The sequence below is a fragment of the Neoarius graeffei genome, chromosome 1 (assembly GCF_027579695.1).
Source record: "Neoarius graeffei isolate fNeoGra1 chromosome 1, fNeoGra1.pri, whole genome shotgun sequence".
Taxonomy (NCBI): Eukaryota; Metazoa; Chordata; class Actinopteri; order Siluriformes; family Ariidae; genus Neoarius; species Neoarius graeffei.
The window spans coordinates 122,562,817-122,581,941 of NC_083569.1; the positions used below are offsets into that span (position 1 = coordinate 122,562,817).

The window sequence follows — 19,125 nt, forward strand, 5'->3', positions numbered from 1 at the left end:
CTAGTTCTCGCTCTTGAGAGATTATTTGCCTTTTCAGTACCGTCAGCTTGGAGATTTGTTCTTATGTTCCTGAAGAATACTGGCATTTTTGACAGGATTTAGTTAAATTTTTTTTTTTTTTTGTCACTCCTCCATTGAAGCTCCATACCTCATTGCAATGTCGCAATAATACAGTTGGTGGCGGTAATGCACCATAGTGGATGCCAACCGCCAATAAATCGGAAAGAAGAAGAAGAAGCCTCCCTCCCTCCCTCTTTGCCCGGTACAACGACGGTTAAATCTGATCAAATGTTTAATAATAATCGCGTTTGGAGAGAATAAATCGGTTTATCTTTAAATCCTGAGGTAAGTTAAAGTGAAACTGGTTCTCTGAGCTGCTCGGTGTTGGTTAACAGTTTACTGACTGGATCATAAATGGAGCTCTACTTCAGATAGTGTTTAGATAATTGGTTTAACCTTTTGAATAAATTTAGTAATAAAAAAAAAAAGTCTGACTAACAATTCCTGAATAATTTGCTTCAGTTTTTTGTTAACAGGTTTCCAGGTTAGTTTACCTCAGCTAACAGTCAAAACCTCTGTTTATGTCCGTAGTTTCTTATTTATCCATTCCTGTTAGTGAGCTGTTAATGAACACACAGACCCCTTCATGTGAGTTTCTGTGAGGAATTAGCTAACCTGCTAACTGTGAGGAGTGACGTGTGTTTTTCTCCTCAACTCAGTGAACTGTATATTCAGTGTTTTAGACCAAACCATCCAATATATAGGTCTCTACATGTTGATGGATCTACAGCAAATACTTGATATTTTTAATATATAAATCACACACGCAAAAGTCATACATGTCAACCCCTTTGGGCGTCCACCTGTAGTATCAGAGGAAGAAATCCATAAAATCAACATAAAATCCTTATAGCCTTCGAATCGCACCAGACTTCTCATCTCATCTCATTATCTCTAGCCGCTTTATCCTTCTACAGGGTCGCAGGCGAGCTGGAGCCTATCCCAGCTGACTACGGGCGAAAGGCGGGGTACACCCTGGACAAGTCGCCAGGTCATCACAGGGCTGACACATAGACACAGACAACCATTCACACTCACATTCACACCTACGGTCAATTTAGAGTCACCAGTTAACCTAACCCGCATGTCTTTGGACTGTGGGGGAAACCGGAGCACCCGGAGGAAACCCACGTGGACACGGGGAGAACATGCAAACTCCACACAGAAAGGCCCTCGCTGGCCACGGGGCTCGAACCCAGAACCTTCTTGCTGTGAGGCGACAGCGCTAACCACTACACCACCGTGCCGCCCCGCACCAAACTTAATAAATAAATAAGTAAATATAACTTGCCTGAGAACTTCGTCCAGCATGTCGAAAATCGCCTCGCCCGTGCCGATATTGCACACGGGCATGTCTATGATTCTTGACTTCGCCCCTCTGTTTATGTCGAAGATCCGCACCAAAACGGCCAGTCGCTTGTCCGTCTTTTTGTCATTGGATTCGTCGATCATCAAGGAAAATGGCGACGTCCGGCAGTGCTGGATGATCGGTAGTGTAGCTTCGGGGGCCAAGCTCTTTTTGATTATTTGCATTGTTTTGGTGCGCCTACAGCTGATAGATTTCGCAATCGTACTGTACATGCAAATTCGCGGCAACAGTTCTGTCAGGTGGTCCGCAACGGCTAGCGGCAAATTGTGCTGAGCAATAAAATTACAGATCGTAACTTCTGCTCTTATTACACTTGTTGATTGATCATCGGCCTTAGGCTTTGCAAACATCGTCATTTGCGGCCGATTCTGTTTCTGGTGCAAATTTCGCTGATGTACTTTGGACCTCGTGTTCCCTCACGTCGTAAACTCCAGACGCCGCAACTTTTATATCTCGCACACAAACTGTGCAGTGCGCGTACTCCTCATTTTTCGCCTGAACAATGACACCATTAAGGCCCTGTCCACACGGCAACGGATTCAGGTGACTCCGATACAATTGCTTATCGTTTAGGCCTGGCGTCCACACGGCACCGGCGTTTTGGGTGCCCAAAACGCAATCTTTTTGAGAACGGGTTCCAGAGTGGAAAGATCTGGCAACGTTGCCGTTGTGAAGTCGTCTGGATGAGTAAAACGGATTTGTTTACGATGACGTCACAACCACATGACTGTGAGTGCTTCACGCCGGGGTAGGGTTGGGCGGTATCCAAATTTTGATACCTTTAAACTGTCTGTGTTTTCCCGGGGTATACGGTATTACCGAGAAAAAAATATTTTGTTTCGGCCTACTGTGTAATGTGCGCCTATGCCTCAAATGTACTATTTAAAAGCAGCATAGCAAATTGTGTGCATTGTGGTATGGATTAAGCAGCAAAGCGAATTTTGTGCATTGATGAATGGATTAAGAGATATTTCAAAGCATCACGCAACTCTTCCTTCATCTTGAAAATAGCATTCAACTGTTGTTTACACGTCTGCGTTGAAACGCCATTTGCAGCACTATTTCACCTACTCCATCAAAAAAAAGTACACGATGAGCAGGATCATACCCTTTCAAGCATGGGAAATAAAAAAAGGAAAAAGAATCAACCAACACCCAAGTCCGTTTAGACCGCGCGATAAACCATATTCTTCAGCGCAAATGAGGCGAACCTAATTCAAATGCGTGATAGCTGCACAAGGCAAAATCATATGGGCCCACGCCATGCCATGGCGGGGAAATTAATAATCAAATGGCCTTACCTTGCTTAAAACGCTGTCTTGATCACATAACTCCTTACAATTATTCCACTTAAATCCATATGTTTATGTTGGATTTACATGTAAAAGGCATATACATTTTAAACTGTAAAATATAATTTAAAACTACAAACATTACGTGAAGCATACAAAGACGGTGTAATTCATCATACACATTATCTGTAAAAACCATGCACAATGTTCACTTCATACATACTAGATTTTCATAAAAAATTTGTATGAGGAAAATGCAAAATGGGCCACTTTCAGGAGTAAATCATACATGGCATATATATTTATTTATAAATCCTTAAAAGGATTTATCCTTATATTTATAAGGATTTACTAGTAAGACAGTGGTAAACTCTTATAAGTTCTTTACTGTTCTTTTTCGTATGGGTTGTTCTGGTGTGTCCGAAGGGACCGTCTTACAGCGCCCCTAGAGGTGTGGCATGTGTATTGCATCGTTTTCAGCAAGCATTGCGTTGCCATATGGGCCTGATTTCTACTGATCGTTGCCCATTTGGAGGCGATATTTTTTTAAATAACATCACGTTGTCGTGTGGATGTGGCCTAAATGTCTCCTTCCATTCAGGAAGATACCGCCCGCCGTATCTCATTTTCTTTCTCGGTGTTCCCATTCTTTCACTCAGCAGACGCTATTCAAAATCTCTCAGGTGTAAACAATGTCGCTGTGCACAATGAGAAAATCGTTCGAACAATGACCGTTTGGCGCGTTTAAATGCAGATCGTGTGCATGACCTGAACGAGCGAAGTCTCACAGACTCGCGATACTGCACGAGGCTTGAGGAATAAACATCCGGTTTCACATAGTCTGGGTTATCTGCCCCTTCATACACGCTGTTCTTTGTCTACAAATCAAGCTTTTGTATGTTTTTGCGATGATCAGCTGACGATATTTAAATAAGATACACAAAATAAATTTAGGTCAGAAAATACTGAAAATCCGTAAGACTTTGTTTATACGCCCGTACGCCCTTGAAATGAGCTAAAATCCGTATAATTTCCGGACAATCTGTATAGGTTGACATGTATGAAAAGTTTGGGCACCCCTGGTCAAAATGAGTTACTGTGAACATTAGGGTGCATCAGTTGCCCTCACTTTCATAAAATCTGATGCATTTTTGTTTGGGTGTTCCTTTTCACCAATAAAGACATCCTGTAAATTTTTTTGACCATATTCAAAAGTCTAATGGTGGCACCATGAGGTTCATTTTTTGCCACTTAAAGCATTTGTCATTTAAAATGCTTATTTTATGTTTTCACGTAAGGTTTGAATCACAATGTTGGACTCCATTTATTGATTTCTTGTGGCCCTCAAACTGGAAAACTTCATAGGTGAAGACTCGTGGCTGTTCTTTGCAGCTTTTGATATATTTGATGATCATCTGCTCTCAACACCAATGTCACAATGGGATGGCTTGGCATCTTACCAGAGGATAAAGGCAAACACTCTCAAACTTCATTGTGACAAATGATGTGGCAGAGTGTGGAGTTAAACTAGCCCATGAGAAAGTTGGTTCTGCCACACTAGAAGAAAGATTCCAGAACATTGTGCAAGTTGTTGCAAAAGAGTAATGGTTCCAAATCTGAGACAGCCACATAGGAAATAGACATTGAGAATTTGCTTCTTAACATTTCACTTGTATCTTCAGTTGTCTTGAAAACAGGTAATCCAGCATCATTATAACTTTAATAGGGGCTAGCACATGCATAGGCGGCAAGCTTAAAACCAGGGTTATAACATTGATAGATAATGCTAGTGACACCCTAAAATAAACCTCAAAATATTTTTAGACATTCTAGACATACTGTCTACAGTATCTAAGATATTTGGTATACTCTATAAGGTGCCATAATGTTTCATGAAAAGTGATCAAAATTTTGTCATAAAATAGCAGCTTTTTCCATAACTTTGAGCTCCTGGTGCCACCATTAAACTTTTTTTTTTGAATTTTGTCAAAATATTTCACCCAGTGTGTTTTCTTACCAAAAGGAACATAGAAACAAAAATGCATCATGATCGGAGGAACTTTTCATTTTTAGGAGGCAACTGATGCACCCTAGTGAAGGGCAATTCCATGTAAATGTCAACCTCACCATGCAAAAATAAAGCAACATGTAATACATCAAAACCACTCCCAGAGATCTCACCTAGGCCTGTATTTTACAGATGTGAATAAGTTGAACCAGTTTGTAACCAACCTAATATGTCACTGTCAGTCTTTCTTTCTTATAATGTAAAACCCAAGCTAAAATCAACTTTGATCATGTACAATTCTATATTATTGCCACAAGCCACAGAAATGTATGCTGAAATCCACAAAACAGCAAAACAATAGCCATCCTAAATATTATTTAAGAACTTTGATAGTTTTAGCTGATATTTAGAGAGTTTTTCAAAGGGTTATGGTGGTTAAATTGCTGATTTTCTAAACATATGCCATGTCTATTTCAGACGCGTCACATCCATAACGCTGACTTTTCCTTCCGAAACTCTACATGAAATACAAAATATTTTAAACAAAGATTTTTTAATATTCACCTTGGACCCCTCTATCAAATGGATATCTCCATTTCGACATTAGGTTTACGATTTCACAGAGTTTGATAAAAATGTACAGTCACCCAAGAAAAGTGATACTTTTTCTGTCACATCCATAACGCATCTTTTATTGGCGTTTTCTGGCATGCCCTAGATGTACTATGGGAATTGTTCTTGTTCTATCACTTCTCCAGTATGGTACAGCCTTAAAATATGCAACACCTGTTTAAATACTGGGAGACAATAAAACATGCACTGGTCATTTGTTGCCATTTTGAGTTCAAGTGTCACGTCCATAACGCTGGAATTGCTCTGAACAGTTAAGCAAGTTGAAGATGAAATGATCTCCAAAAAGGCATGTGACAATAAAAATCAAAGTTATTAGATTAAGAATATTTCTACTACACTAGAAAAGACTTAAAATTATGCATGAACCAACTGTGACAAATATTAAAAGTTATTAATTTTTTAATTTTGAAAAATCGAGGGGATTTTCAGACCTTAATTACACACTAAAACAGTAGAAGAACTGTGACCGATATCAACAACTTTCACCCGTAAATGGCCATAATTTGCTTAATTTTTGTCCGTCCGCCGGCAGCACTTAGACACGGTTTTCTAACGTTAGCAAAACCAACGTGCTAGTCTTTTGATTATGATTAAACCTGACAGTATTCAAGAAAAATACTTAAAGTGCATATCACGGGTAAATTCAGGAGCAAGATCAGTGTAATTACCTCTGCCAAGGAGGTTATGTTTTTGGTAGCGTTGGTTGGTTTGTCTGTTAGCAACATTACGGAAAAAGTTATGAACGGATTGCTCTGAAATTTTTTTTTTCCAGAGGTGTGACTGGGCACAAGTAACAATCCATTAAATTTTGGTGGTGATCCGGATCACCTTCTGGATCCAGGATTTTTTGAAGGATTCTTTATCATTGCGAGAGAGGCCCATTTTTGGAATTTTTGCATATAACTCCATAACAAATGACCAGAGTGTTTGGTAAAAAAAAAAAAAAAATACACAAAAGGATCTCCATGAGTTCTATAAAGTATCAAAGTTTGATCCGGGTCCAGACAAAATTCTGGATACTATGATCCAGAACACACAAAAAATGAGGGGGTCGTTAGAATTTTTAACGCTGTAAGGTAACAAATTAATATTTTTTTTTCCCATTTTTCTATGACACTTTATCTCACACATATGACACTCATATTTTAGGTGTAAGTCTCAATATGTGGTGAAATGAGCTGCTTGGCGGAGGTCTGCGCTCTCAGAGTGCTTTTCTAGTTCTATTTTACGTATATTAAACTTTGGTCAAATATGTGTCACATTTTGTGCAATTTTTTTACCTTGCGTAATGCCAGAAAAATTCAGTTGAAATCAAGCCATTTGAGGTGAATTGGTCCGCCTCTGAAAAAAACTTGGCATTTGGATTTCCCGGGAAACATTGATTTTCGTGACGTCGCGTGCGGGACGCCGCCCTCTGAATCCTACGTCAGCGCTGGTTTGTTTATGAGAAAACGACCTGGTGGTTTTCTGCAAATTTCTTCAACGTTATCACGTAATTATTAAAATGGTTAACAGATGTATCGTAGGAGGGTGTAGCAACACCAATCTTGATGGGATTAGTACTCATCGTTTCCCACATTGCGCTCAGGTTTCAATTCCATATTTCAATGCAAAATTACTAGCTGCTAAACTTGGTCTACACAGGCTGTGCACTGAAACCGTGCAAGCTCTCGCAGCCTGCTGGCGCTTCTGCAGGTAACGTCACGAATCTGGCTCCAGACTCCCTTGGGATTTTTCCAGACGCGTTTTATTTTTTTTTTTTTTATCCCCCAAATTTGGTCCAGGATATGCACTTTAAGCCATCACTTCTATATGTTTAGAAAATACAACCTACTCACCATTGATTGTAGCAGAAGTCGGAAGATGAGGATCTATTTCGTAAACGATTTTTTTTTTCCACTTCCCGTTGTCACATCCCGAAAATTCGAGAACCACGAGGTTACAGAGAATACTGACTACGTCATCAATATTTGTGTACTGGGGAAATTCGCACGGGAATCAATAACATAGGAAGCAAAGACCAACACGCGACGCATGAGTAGCCACTGCAGGCTGCTAGCGGTAGGCAGAAACAATACAAGCGCTATGCAGGTCATTGTAGCGTAACTGTATAAAGTTAAAGATGACTCATTCCCTTTATATTTTAAGCAAAAACAATTTATTTTCATCTTTTACATTTTCAAAATGACAAAGGAAAAGGGCCCAAAGCAAAAGTTCGGGCACCCTGCATGGTTAGTACCTAGTAGCACCCCCTTTGGCAAGTATAACAGCTTGTAAATGCTTTTTGTAGCCAGCCAAGAGTCTTTCAATTCTTGTTTGAGGAATTTTCATCCATTCTTCCTTGCAAAAGTCTTCCTGTTCTGAGAGATTCCTGGGCTGTCTTGCATGCACTGCTCTTTTGAGGTCTATCCATGGATTTTCAATGATGTTCAGATCAGGGGACTGTGAGGGCCATGGTAAAACCTTCAGCTTGCGCCTCTTGAGGTAGTCTATTGTGGATTTTGAGGTGTGTTTAGGATCATTATTCATTTGTAGAAGCTAGCCTCTTTTCAACTTTTTTTTTTTTAAGAGATGGGATTATGTTTGCTTCCAGAATTTGCTGGAATTTCATTGAATCCATTCTTCCCTCTACCTGTGAAATGTTCCCCGTGCCATTGGCTGTAACAACCCCAAAGCATGATTGATCCACCCACCCATGCTTAATGGTTGGAGAGGTGTTCTTTTCATGAAATTCTGTGCCCTTTTTTCTCCAAACATACCTTTGCTTGTTGCTGCCAAAGAGTTCCATTTTAGCCTCGTCGGTCCACAGGACTTGTTTCCAAAATGCATCAGGCTTGTTTAGATGTTCTTTTGCAAACTTCTGACGCTGAATTTTGTGATGAGGACACAGGAGACGTTTTCTTCTGATGACTCTTCCATGAAGGTCATATTTGTTCAGGTGTCACTGAACAGTAGAACAATGTACCACAACTCCAGAGTCTGCTAAATCTTCCTGAAGGTCTTTTGCAGTCAAGCGGGGGTTCTAATTTGCCTTTCTAGCAATCCTACGAGCAGCTCGCTCTGAAAATTTTCCTGGTCTTTCAGACCTTATCTTGACCTCCACTGTTCCTGTTAACTGCCATTTCTTAATTACATTTCAAACTGAGGAAATGGCAACCTGAAAATGTTTTGCTATCTTATAGCCTTCTCCTGCTTTGTGGGCCTCAACCATTTTCAGAGTGGTAGGAAGCTGCTTAGATGAATCCATGGCTGGAGGAGCCATAGGTTAGAGGAGCCTGGGTATTTATAAAGCTTTGAAATTTGCATCACCTGGCATTTCCTAACGACAAGTGTGAACAAGCCATAACCCTAACAAACTAATTCAGGTCTGAGACCTTGGTCAAAGTGATCTGAGTGCTCAAATCTCCTCGGGTTCCCATATTTTGCAAGTTACTCCTTTCCTTTTTTCACTTTAAAATTGTACAAAACCAAAATAATACACTGATATTGCTTAAAATGTTGAAAAGTGTGTTTCATCTTTAACTTTATGCCTTTTGGAGTTCATTTCATCTTCACCTTGCTTATGTTCACAGTAATTTTGACCAGCGGTGCCCAAACTTTTGCATACCAGTGTGTGTGAGAGAGAGGGGATATTATATAGTTGCGTGAAGATATGAAGATTATTGTAACTAAATTAGGGCCTTGGCTAGATTTTGGCTTTTACAGCACTCAAGTCCAACTATGCCACCATCGGAATTTCACCCAGGGAATAGTCACTTGAATGGGGGGGACTGTTATAATTGAACCCGACTCATAAAATAAAGCCAGGGGGTTCCCACACAGGTAAGTTCACAAAAGAACAGAGACGTGGTTCACTTAGTTCACAACAAAGTTGAGTTTAATTTCACCTCCAAACAACAAAAAAAAGTAAATAATGTTAAGATTAAGATAACTAAAAGGAGGGAAAGCAGCATCTAGGTTAACAGTGATTTAAAAGCTATACCAAACACAGAAAATAAAGGTAAGTACAGAGGTGGCACATTATAAGGCAGCTAAATAAATAAATAAATACACAAGAAAATACACTACCGTTCAAAAGTTTGGGGTCACCCAGACAATTTTGTGTTTTCCATGAAAAGTCACACTTTTATTTACCACCACAAGTTGTAAAATGAATAGAAAATATAGTCAAGACATTTTTCTGGCCATTTTGAGCATTTAATCGACCCCACAAATGTGATGCTCCAGAAACTCAAGTGGGGTTTACATTAGACCGTATCAGCGGATCATCAGATTAACGTTTTTAAAACGATTAGCGTGCACACAGCAACGCCAATACACGGATACGCTCGGCTCCGCAGGCATCCTGCGCTCCAAATCACTCCGCCCTGAACAGCGAGTGCCCTCTGGAGGGTGCGCACTCCGGCCCTGCACAATTCACAGAGCGCGCGAGTGAAGCACACGAGCAGTGATTCGGGACTGAGCCGCTGTGTGTGTGATCTCAGTGCATGTTGGGTATGCGCGTCACTTACCACTTGCAAGTGGAAGGATGGCAAGCCTAAAGACAATCATAACTACACAATGGGCAGTATTTGCATCAGTATTTGCATCAGTATTTTCATACTTTTATACTCTTTTTAATGAAAGGTGATACAAGGCGGAAGTCCGCGCCATTTTTCAGCAGTCGCGTCACATGACCAACGCCAGCGAATCAGGAAGGTGGATGTCACAGTGACATTGTCCAATGACGACGCCAGCTAGAGCTCAGCACAGCGTATCCGCGTATTTTCAATGTTTACACAGCACCGGAGCTGACACGATCTGGATTGAATACGTGGACCCTGGCGGATTCCCGTTTCCCGGCGTTTTAATGTAAACGGACAGTGCATCCGCGAAGAAAACGAGACAGATACGGTCTAATGTAAACTTGGCCTCAATCTGCTCAAAGGAAGGTCAGTTTAATAGCTTCTCTAAAGAGCTAAACTGTTTTCAGCTGTGCTAACATGATTGTACAAGGGTTTTCTAATCATCCATTAGCCTTCTGAGGCAATGAGCAAACACATTGTACCATTAGAACACTGGAGTGATAGTTGCTGGAAATGGGCCTCTATACACCTATGGAGATATTGCACCAAAAACCAGACATTTGCAGCTAGAATAGTCATTTACCACATTAGCAATGTATAGAGTGGATTTCTGATTAGTTTCAAGTGATCTTCATTGAAAAGAACAGTGCTTTTCTTTCAAAAATGAGGACATTTCAAAGTGACCCCAAACTTTTGAACGGTAGTGTAGTTCAACATGCAATCAACTCAAAATAAAACACACCAAATAGCAAAACAATAAACAAAAGTAAAGCCACTTATGAAAACACAACTGGTAGACACCAAATAAAATCACTTAAACGGTTACTCAATAAAACGTTACAAACAAAATAAAACTTCCAATAATGTTAAAGCAAAACAAAGCAGCAGTGGCAAACTCAGCTGCTGAAGACAAAATATATTAATACAGTGTTTTCAGTGTGTACTTCTTGAAACAATCTCACCGTTTAAAAAAAAACTAAAAATTACCATGGGTTGAAACGGTCTTGTTAATATCCGCCGGCCAATGTTAAAAACACGAAGGTGACACCAGCAGTATTATCTGGAACAGATGCAACCAATAAACAGTCATGCTGCGTGAGGTGGAGAGAGGCGAGCAAATTTCATTCAATCAATAAAAGGAAACAATACAAACAGGGCCCTGCTATGGCGACAGAATATTGCCAACATGCTTCAAACCAGAGCCTGAACAGCAAGCAGCGAAACCCGGAAGTGTAGCGGTAGTTATACAGCATGCTGATACCTGCCTTTATACTCCAATGTTAACGACGTAACTCCTACAGCTGCCACACCGGAAATGACGGGGAAGACTGACTTCGCCTACCGGTTGCATTATCTTCGAGTGTTGAACATATTCACGAGTGAGCAAAATGATCGAGAGAAAATATTTTCAGTGTGAGAAGATAAACCTCATATCTTCGTGCCACTGTTTAATGTTTATGAGGGACCAGGGCTCAACATTAACTTTTAAACCCGCTTGCCCTGGGGGACAAGTGGAGGTTAATTTCCACCCCCCTCCCCCCCAATATTATCACTTGTCCCCTATTTTGCGAGTACTACTTATTTTTTTAGGAAAACCATAGAATAGTTGTGAATTACAACAAAAAATGAACATCACACATTGAGTTGAAGTTTGGTTATTGGTTACTTTTTACTTGTAACAGACAATAAGAGTTTTATCCAAAATATTTTTTTTCTGCTTTAGTCGATTTATTTCCATTTCGCATGCAGCTGTTGTAAAGTTTAGTGTGTTTGTGTAGAACTCTCTCAGACTGTAGGTTCATTACTTAATAATGTAGACATGTCTGTGAAGATTCTCAATCATCCAGGTCATAGTAAACTGTAGGTGGTAGAAAAGGGCAACTGGACTTGCTTGAAGATTCTTGAAAACGTTTCACCTCTCATCCGAAAGGCTTCCTCAGTTCTGTCTGACTAATAGGGAGTGAATTGTTTAGTGAACAGGGAATTGTTTTTGTAAAATACGTTTTAAATACAATCGTGAATTTCTCTGGAGTTTTCAGGCTGAGTTCCTCACCTCGTATTCTTTAACCACTCATTTCCTCATTGTTCTTGAAGCATTTGCTTCTGTCCCTATGGAGCACTTGCATGTGACGTCACAGCCGATCCAGATTGTGACAGACGCCATCTTGTCGGTCAAACGCCATATTTCCGCCTTCTACTTCTGGTTCTACTTCTGCTTTTACTTCTACCTTTTCTTCTGGAAAACCATACTATATACAATTCTACTACAATGGCTGCGGCTACAAGCTCTCCCTACCTGTGCACGGTTTTTATGTTTTTTGTGTGTATTTTTGCGTGTTGTTCGTCTGTACCGGACTTCAATATCCACTACAACCATATGGACTTACTGGACATTGGTTTCCAGCAGAAAATGACGGTTTGTAACGATTTCCATCGCATGCACAACATTCCGGACGAGATAGCGAGACCAGCGGGGTCTCCGTGGATTGTTATCGGAAGCAAAGCGAAGGAGGTGGCGTCGGGAGCGGAAGCAAAAGCGAGGCTGCAGAGCCGGCCTGTTGACTAAGCTCAGAAAACAGCCACTCAAATCTCCACTGCCAAGCCTCTACCTCTCCAACGCCAGATCCATGGTAAACAAGACGGACGATTTGGAATTACAGCTGGAATTATCTTATTCTATTCTATAATCGGCTGGTCAGTGCTATACTCAATACTTAAGTGACTTACCCATCCAATGAGGATTGTTATTTTCTTGTTTACAAGATGCCACATCTGAGTCGCTGACAAATCCTGAATTTCTGTAAAGATAACTGTCCAGAGATTTATAAGCACGCAGTGCTTCACCACTGAACAGCGAGGGAAAGTTAATGAGGTAATTATACATGCCTGGGTATTCCGCTGGCAGTTCAATATCCACTGACACGGTCGTGAAAACTACGTCCGGTAAGCCATAAGGGTCACTAATCTGTAGATCGTTTATTTTAGACATATATCTAGTTATCTGTTAATTAGAAAAATGAGCCGTGTAGTCCGTTGGTTGAAATTGATCCATTCTGTACACGAGTGTAGCAGTATTCAGCTGTGTTTTTTACCAACAAGATGGCGGCTGTGTACTTTCCGGTCACGTGACTGCAAGATCTCTATTAGTCAGACAGAACTGAGGAAGCCTTTCGGATGAGAGGTGAAACGTTTTCAAGACTCTTCAAGCAAGTCCAGTTGCCCTTTTCTACCACCCACAGTTTAATAATGTAGAAATCATAAAACAGAAATCTATAACACAGTTTGTATGAAGAAAACAATAGGGTGCCAAGACTTTTGAACAGTACTGTGTTTGAGAACATTTATATATCGTTTTTTGTTATCATCCACCTCTAGGTTTAAAAAAAAAAATTGTAGGTCATGGGTGTTTTTATACAGACCTGGCAACCTGTAACTGAATCCGTGCAGCCGATTTGTCATGACGCAGTGTGGGTTTTTTTTTTTTTTTTTAAACCTAGAGGTGGATGATATAGCAAAAAAACAAAACCTGATATACAAATATTTTGCACAGGACTGTGTTCCTCTGATAACAGAAACAAACCTCCAGCTCTCTCTGCTCTTATCTGTTCTGTTCTTTCAGGATTTATCGCTCATGCCACTCCTTGTTGAGCTTTTTTTAATGCCCGAGTTGTTTGAAACCAATCTGGGTTTTCTGTGTCGAATAAGGAAGCGGCTTCACCTGTAAGAAAATCAAACACTTTCATGAAGGAGCTAACTTGAATGCGAGCAGAAAAAAATAAAACAAGTTTTTTAAGCAAACTCTTCCATCCTCACTTCCAACTTTGTTTTTGTAAAATATATTTTAAATACAATCGTGAATTTCTCTGGAGTTTTCAGGCTGAGCTCCTCGCCTCATATTCTTTAACCGCTCATTTCCTCATTGTTCTTGAAGCATTTGCTTCTATTTGTTCACATTTTTCTTGATAGTGGGGAGACGGTAATGCCTTTTATCTATTTCTCTGTTTAAACAAGTGAAAACAGCGCAAAAATGAACCATAGTGAAGACAGATTAAGACCCCGTCCACACGTAGCCGGGTATCTGCTAAATCGAAGATATTTTTCTACGTTTTGGCCTGTCATCCACATGAAAACACATCAAAAACGAATATTTAAAAAAACTCCGGGCAAAGTGAAGATTTTTGAAAACTCCGTGTATGCCTTTTCGTGTGGACAGAGCTAACCGGAGGTTTGCGTTTTAGAATGTCACAATCTGCGCCAAAAAAATGACAATAAATCTGCCCTGACGTCAAACGTGCGACCTTTGTTTACTGCAGAAGCCAGATTAAGCATGGACTTAAGCTAGCCGCACACTACGGCGATCCACGCGGTACCGAACCGACCCATTTCAGAGCCGACTCCCGACAGGGCACGCACATATCCCCCGACTGTTGACGAGTGCAGTCGCGATTGAAGCGACACGTGACAACTTAATAGCTTTGTGATTGGCTATTGGATATAGTTACTGTTAAATCCAACACTTGAAGATGCTGCAGGCTGAATTACAAATGACACAACACGGAATATGTAGCGCACTATCTAGGCTGCATGAGCTATTATTCCCAACCTTAAATAGTGCACTTATATAGGGGAGTTAAAGCGATTTGGAATTCAGCCACACAACTTGAGCAGAGTGGCTTTCCAGCCCACTGTGTCTATGGATAAAGCTTCAGTCTATGGAATTACAGTATATACCTGCATTAGGTGCTACCAACACGTATTCCTCACGCTAGAAATTGTGTTTAATGATGTCACGTGTTATATGCGAAAGATATGATTGGCTATTGCTAGCGACTCTCGCCGATCAGTCTGGCTCCCGATTAGTTTCTTGAATCGGCTGTGAGATTAGTCGGTACCATCGAAAACTAGTCTTTACGCCTGACTCGCGACTTCAGTTGGCTCGGTACGCTGAAAATCGGCGTAGTGTGCGGCTAGCTAAAGAGTAATGGATCGGAGTAGTGCCTTGAAAGCGTTAATTATTGTGCAGGTGCTATTTACTTGTTTAATTTTAGAAGCCCAACTACTGCTCCAAGAGCACAGGCGATGTGATTAGGGGGTAGGATTTGGGGAAATAATGCCATCTACAGGTTTGGAATGCTTATGAATGTGATTGAAAACGCAGATGTTCGGTTATGTGTGGAAGGGATTTTTTTCGAAGACGAGGTGGTGTGGATAAAACATTTTTATAAACGGAGGGGGGGAAAATGTTCGGTTTTAAAAATACCCGGCTACGTGTGTACATGGCATAAGCTGCTTGCATGAAAGACGGTGTCTGTCTGACCCCAGCTGTAATTATCACGTGATGCATGACATCATGCACAAGAGGTCTATAAACAGTACGAGTACCATACTACACCAGCGGGGGGATATAAAATAACCTGCAAAGCAGTAAATGAAACCGAGACTGAGAAAACAGCCAAGACATAAAGGCAGATACATAGTGAGGGATGCTTTTAGGAACTGAAATAAAAGATCAAAAAGCCTAATTTTTGTGGGGCTAGTTCGTAATGTATGCTCATTCCAGCTTGCCTGGTCGGGCATGTCGGGGACACATCCCACTTGCCCGAATGCATGTTTCACTTGCCCCAGGCAATCGGGCAGTGCTTAATGTCGAGCCCTGGGGATATGTTCACAAAAAAACAAAAAATAAACTCCACAAGTTAAGAGTTTTAATTTTGAACCGGTTTGCCATTTTGACCACGTGCAGCTATTCAGTGGGAAAACACTGGGAGTGATGTCATGGGAGTGAAATATCAGGAATTATTATACATACAGGACATTTTTTTTTTTTCCATGGAATAAAAATGTATTCTGTTCCCTGCTAGCAGATTTATTGATGGCATGCAATATTATCATATTGTTTATCTGTTAACTATTTATTCATGCTCCATATACTTTTGGATTAGACTTGCGTCCTTAGTCTTCGAAAGAGGGGTATTGCAGAACCAATTTTTTAAACAGGTCCCCGTACTTGGCACGTATATATGGTGTGTGTGTATAAAAAAAAAATCAGGGCTTTACATTAACTTTTTTGCTCACCGGCCACTGTGGTTAGTGGTTTTCCCAAGTCAGGCCAAAAAAAATTAGGGGTGTTCACACGGCAACTTTTACTCTGGTATAGCACCGGGGCTGCCCCGTTAGAGCGTTCACACGGTACAAAGTTATAGCGGTGTAGCCCCTGAAAGCTGCTTAAACCGGTGCAAATCTAACCCTGCTCGGGAGGTGGTTTAAGAAATTTACTCTGGAGTAAATGCTAGTTTGCGGGGCAGCACCGATATAAAATGGGACGTCTGAACGCTATAGGGGTAGACTCGCTACGCGTGAGGAGAGTTGATTACATACGGGCATTGCATAATTTGCATCCTGGTATTTTGCGCTTCCAGTGTTGCCAGATTGGGCGGTTTTAAGCGCATTTTGGCAGATTTTAACATATTTTGGGCTGGAAAACGTCAGCAGTATCTGGCAACACTGGTGTCTTCATCCACGTTGTTTTCCCGGCGCTTGGTGATGCCATGACAACCGGGAAAAGGAAGTAAATTTTCATGCATGCTGCGCATATTTAATTTCCGCATTATTACTATCGTATAGCACAGTCGCAAAAACTGCCGTGTGAACGCAAGTGGGGCTGCACCGGTGCGAACACGCTTCTCTCTAGTAAGCAGGTTTGTGACGTGTGAACGCTCCACAAAATTTACACCGGTGTAAGATATATCGCAACAAAATACATCAGTGCAGCATCGATGCAAATATGTGCCGTGTGAACACCCTAATTAATACTTTGTTTAGGGTTTCATGCTGTTTTGAGTTTGGCTCAGTAGGTAGGGATTTATTTATTTAGAGAGATGATAAAATAGGGTAGGGTTTTAGAAAATTTTTTTTACCCATCGATATTATTTCACTATCACAACACACACACATTTGTAAATATTAGTAAAAAAAATTTAAATACACACTTATATTCCGTGACATTCTACTTTAATATCACAGGTACCAGTGCTAAAACCTTTTTTTTAAAGCCTTGGAGGTTCAGGATATCTAAACAAGCAATGAACCAGGTCATGAAAAGATTTAACTGAGTTTTGATGCTGTCACAGTCCTGAATTAACTCTGATAAATTGCAGATTTGTTTCTGTCCAAAAATAATATATGTTGGCATCAATAGACCACCTTACCTGGCAACTTTTTTGCTGGGCAGAGAATAATTGGCACGATGGGATGTAGTTTTCATCATGATATCAAATGCATTGGTTCGTGCTCTCTTGTTTGGGGGTTCAGCAGCTGCTTCAGAATCATTTTGTATACATCTCATCTCATCTCATCTCTAGCCGCTTTATCCTTCTACAGGGTCGCAGGCAAGCTGGAGCCTATCCCAGCTGACTACGGGCGAAAGGCGGGGTACACCCTGGACAAGTCGCCAGGTCATCACAGGGCTGACACATAGACACAGACAACCATTCACACTCACATTCACACCTACGGTCAATTTAGAGTCACCAGTTAACCTAACCTGCATGTCTTTGGACTGTGGGGGAAACCGGAGCACCCGGAGGAAACCCACGCGGACACGGGGAGAACATGCAAACTCCGCACAGAAAGGCCCTCGCCGGCCCCGGGGCTCGAACCCAGGACCTTCTTGCTGTGAGGCGACAGCGCTAACCACTACACCACCGTGCCGCCCATTTTGTATACATTTCAACTTCAAAACTTTTAGATTCTTGAAAACACCGAACACATTTTTGAGTGGCTGTCTGTACATTTCGTCAGTGTTATCCAAAGTTGTCCATGGCCCTTTAGCTGATTCTGACATCGATATCTCCAGATTTGTTGTTGACAAACATGCAAAGTCAGATTCAATATCTTCAAATGTTTTACGGGTATCCAAAACATGAAATATGTTCAATCCTCCTCCGTGTTTGCAAGAATCTTGTAAAATATTGACAACATTCTCGGCGTCCATCTTCTCGCGCTAGCAACAGCAACTTCCCGTCCCGTATGTAATGTGGACGCTGATTGGTTGGTGTGCTGGAACAGCCTCAATATGGCACCGGCCAGGGGCGATTTCTCAGAGACAACAAGGGAAGCCAAGCTTCCCCTAAAATTCTCTCCCCAAACTGCGGCGTCTACGACGTTGAATTCTCATTAAAACAATAACTTGCATAACATAAATACAATCTTGGGCATATATTATGTTCATAACTATCCTGTAACTTATTTGAGTGATGTCTGACGAACTTGCAGTTTGCTACGAGAATCACCTTTGCTGCCAGGCTGTAACCTTTCTTATTTCAATGGGCTCTATGGACTGGCAGCAGTGTTGCCAGATTGGGCGGTTTTAAGTGAATTTTGGTGGGTTTTGAACATATTTTGGGGTGGAAAATGTCAGCAGTATCTGGCAACACTGACTGGCAGCCGGGTATCCGTTGCAGTCTACGAGACGGCTCTGAACAGCCAATTTCGGCTAGTTGTTATTGGTTAAAATCAACAAAATCGTCACTTCCAGGGAAGCCGGGCTTCTCTGGGACTAAACGAGACAGTGGGAGGGACAAGAAGCCGGGCTGATAAAGGATTATTGGAGGTGGTGTTTGTAAGACATGAGGAGGGCGGTACTTCGGCGAGGAACACAGAAGCATGATCAGTCAGTCCCTAGCGGATGTCGAGAAAGTGTAGTCGTGTGCCGACTTTCTTTTCATATAAACGTTTCTTCTCATTGATGTCTCTATACATTACTCTGTAAATAAATGTAAATATTACTCGTTGTGGTCCGTTAACTTTCATCCATTCTATCAGTTTGATCATTCGTGAATTCACTCGTTTATTTCATTTGTAGTTCAATCTGGTTGTAGGCTAGCTTGAGCCTTATTGGGATCTGCAGTGCTAGCTGCTAACAGGAATTGGTGAAGTCTCTGGAAAGCACAACCAGCTGGTATGACAGGGTCACAGACCATTTTCTGGAAAAGGAGCGGAGGGCAGAATTTGTGTATAAATAGTGTTCATGTTCATGAATGTGAAGTGTGTATATTGTTCAGTAATGTTAAGAGAATGGTGGGCTCTGTGTTATAGGTTATACCTGGGTATAATATTCAAGGTTCTGTGTGTTGCATAGCCTACCTGGTTATGAATTTCCAGACTGTGTTGCAGAAGATGTTCAAGGATGTGTTGCAC

General features: G+C 41.1%; 1 protein-coding gene across 1 annotated transcript in view; it reads left to right on the top strand.

Moving 5' to 3' along the window:
* The first annotated feature begins 233 nt into the window (after positions 1 to 233).
* The window catches only part of LOC132883065 (zinc finger protein 658B-like), a 51,729-nt gene continuing 32,837 nt past the window's right edge, over positions 234 to 19,125 (top strand). Inside the window, exon 1 of the mRNA XM_060916222.1 lies at positions 234 to 345. The gene's annotated coding sequence lies outside the window, so the exon portion shown is untranslated. The remainder of the gene's footprint in view (positions 346 to 19,125) is intronic.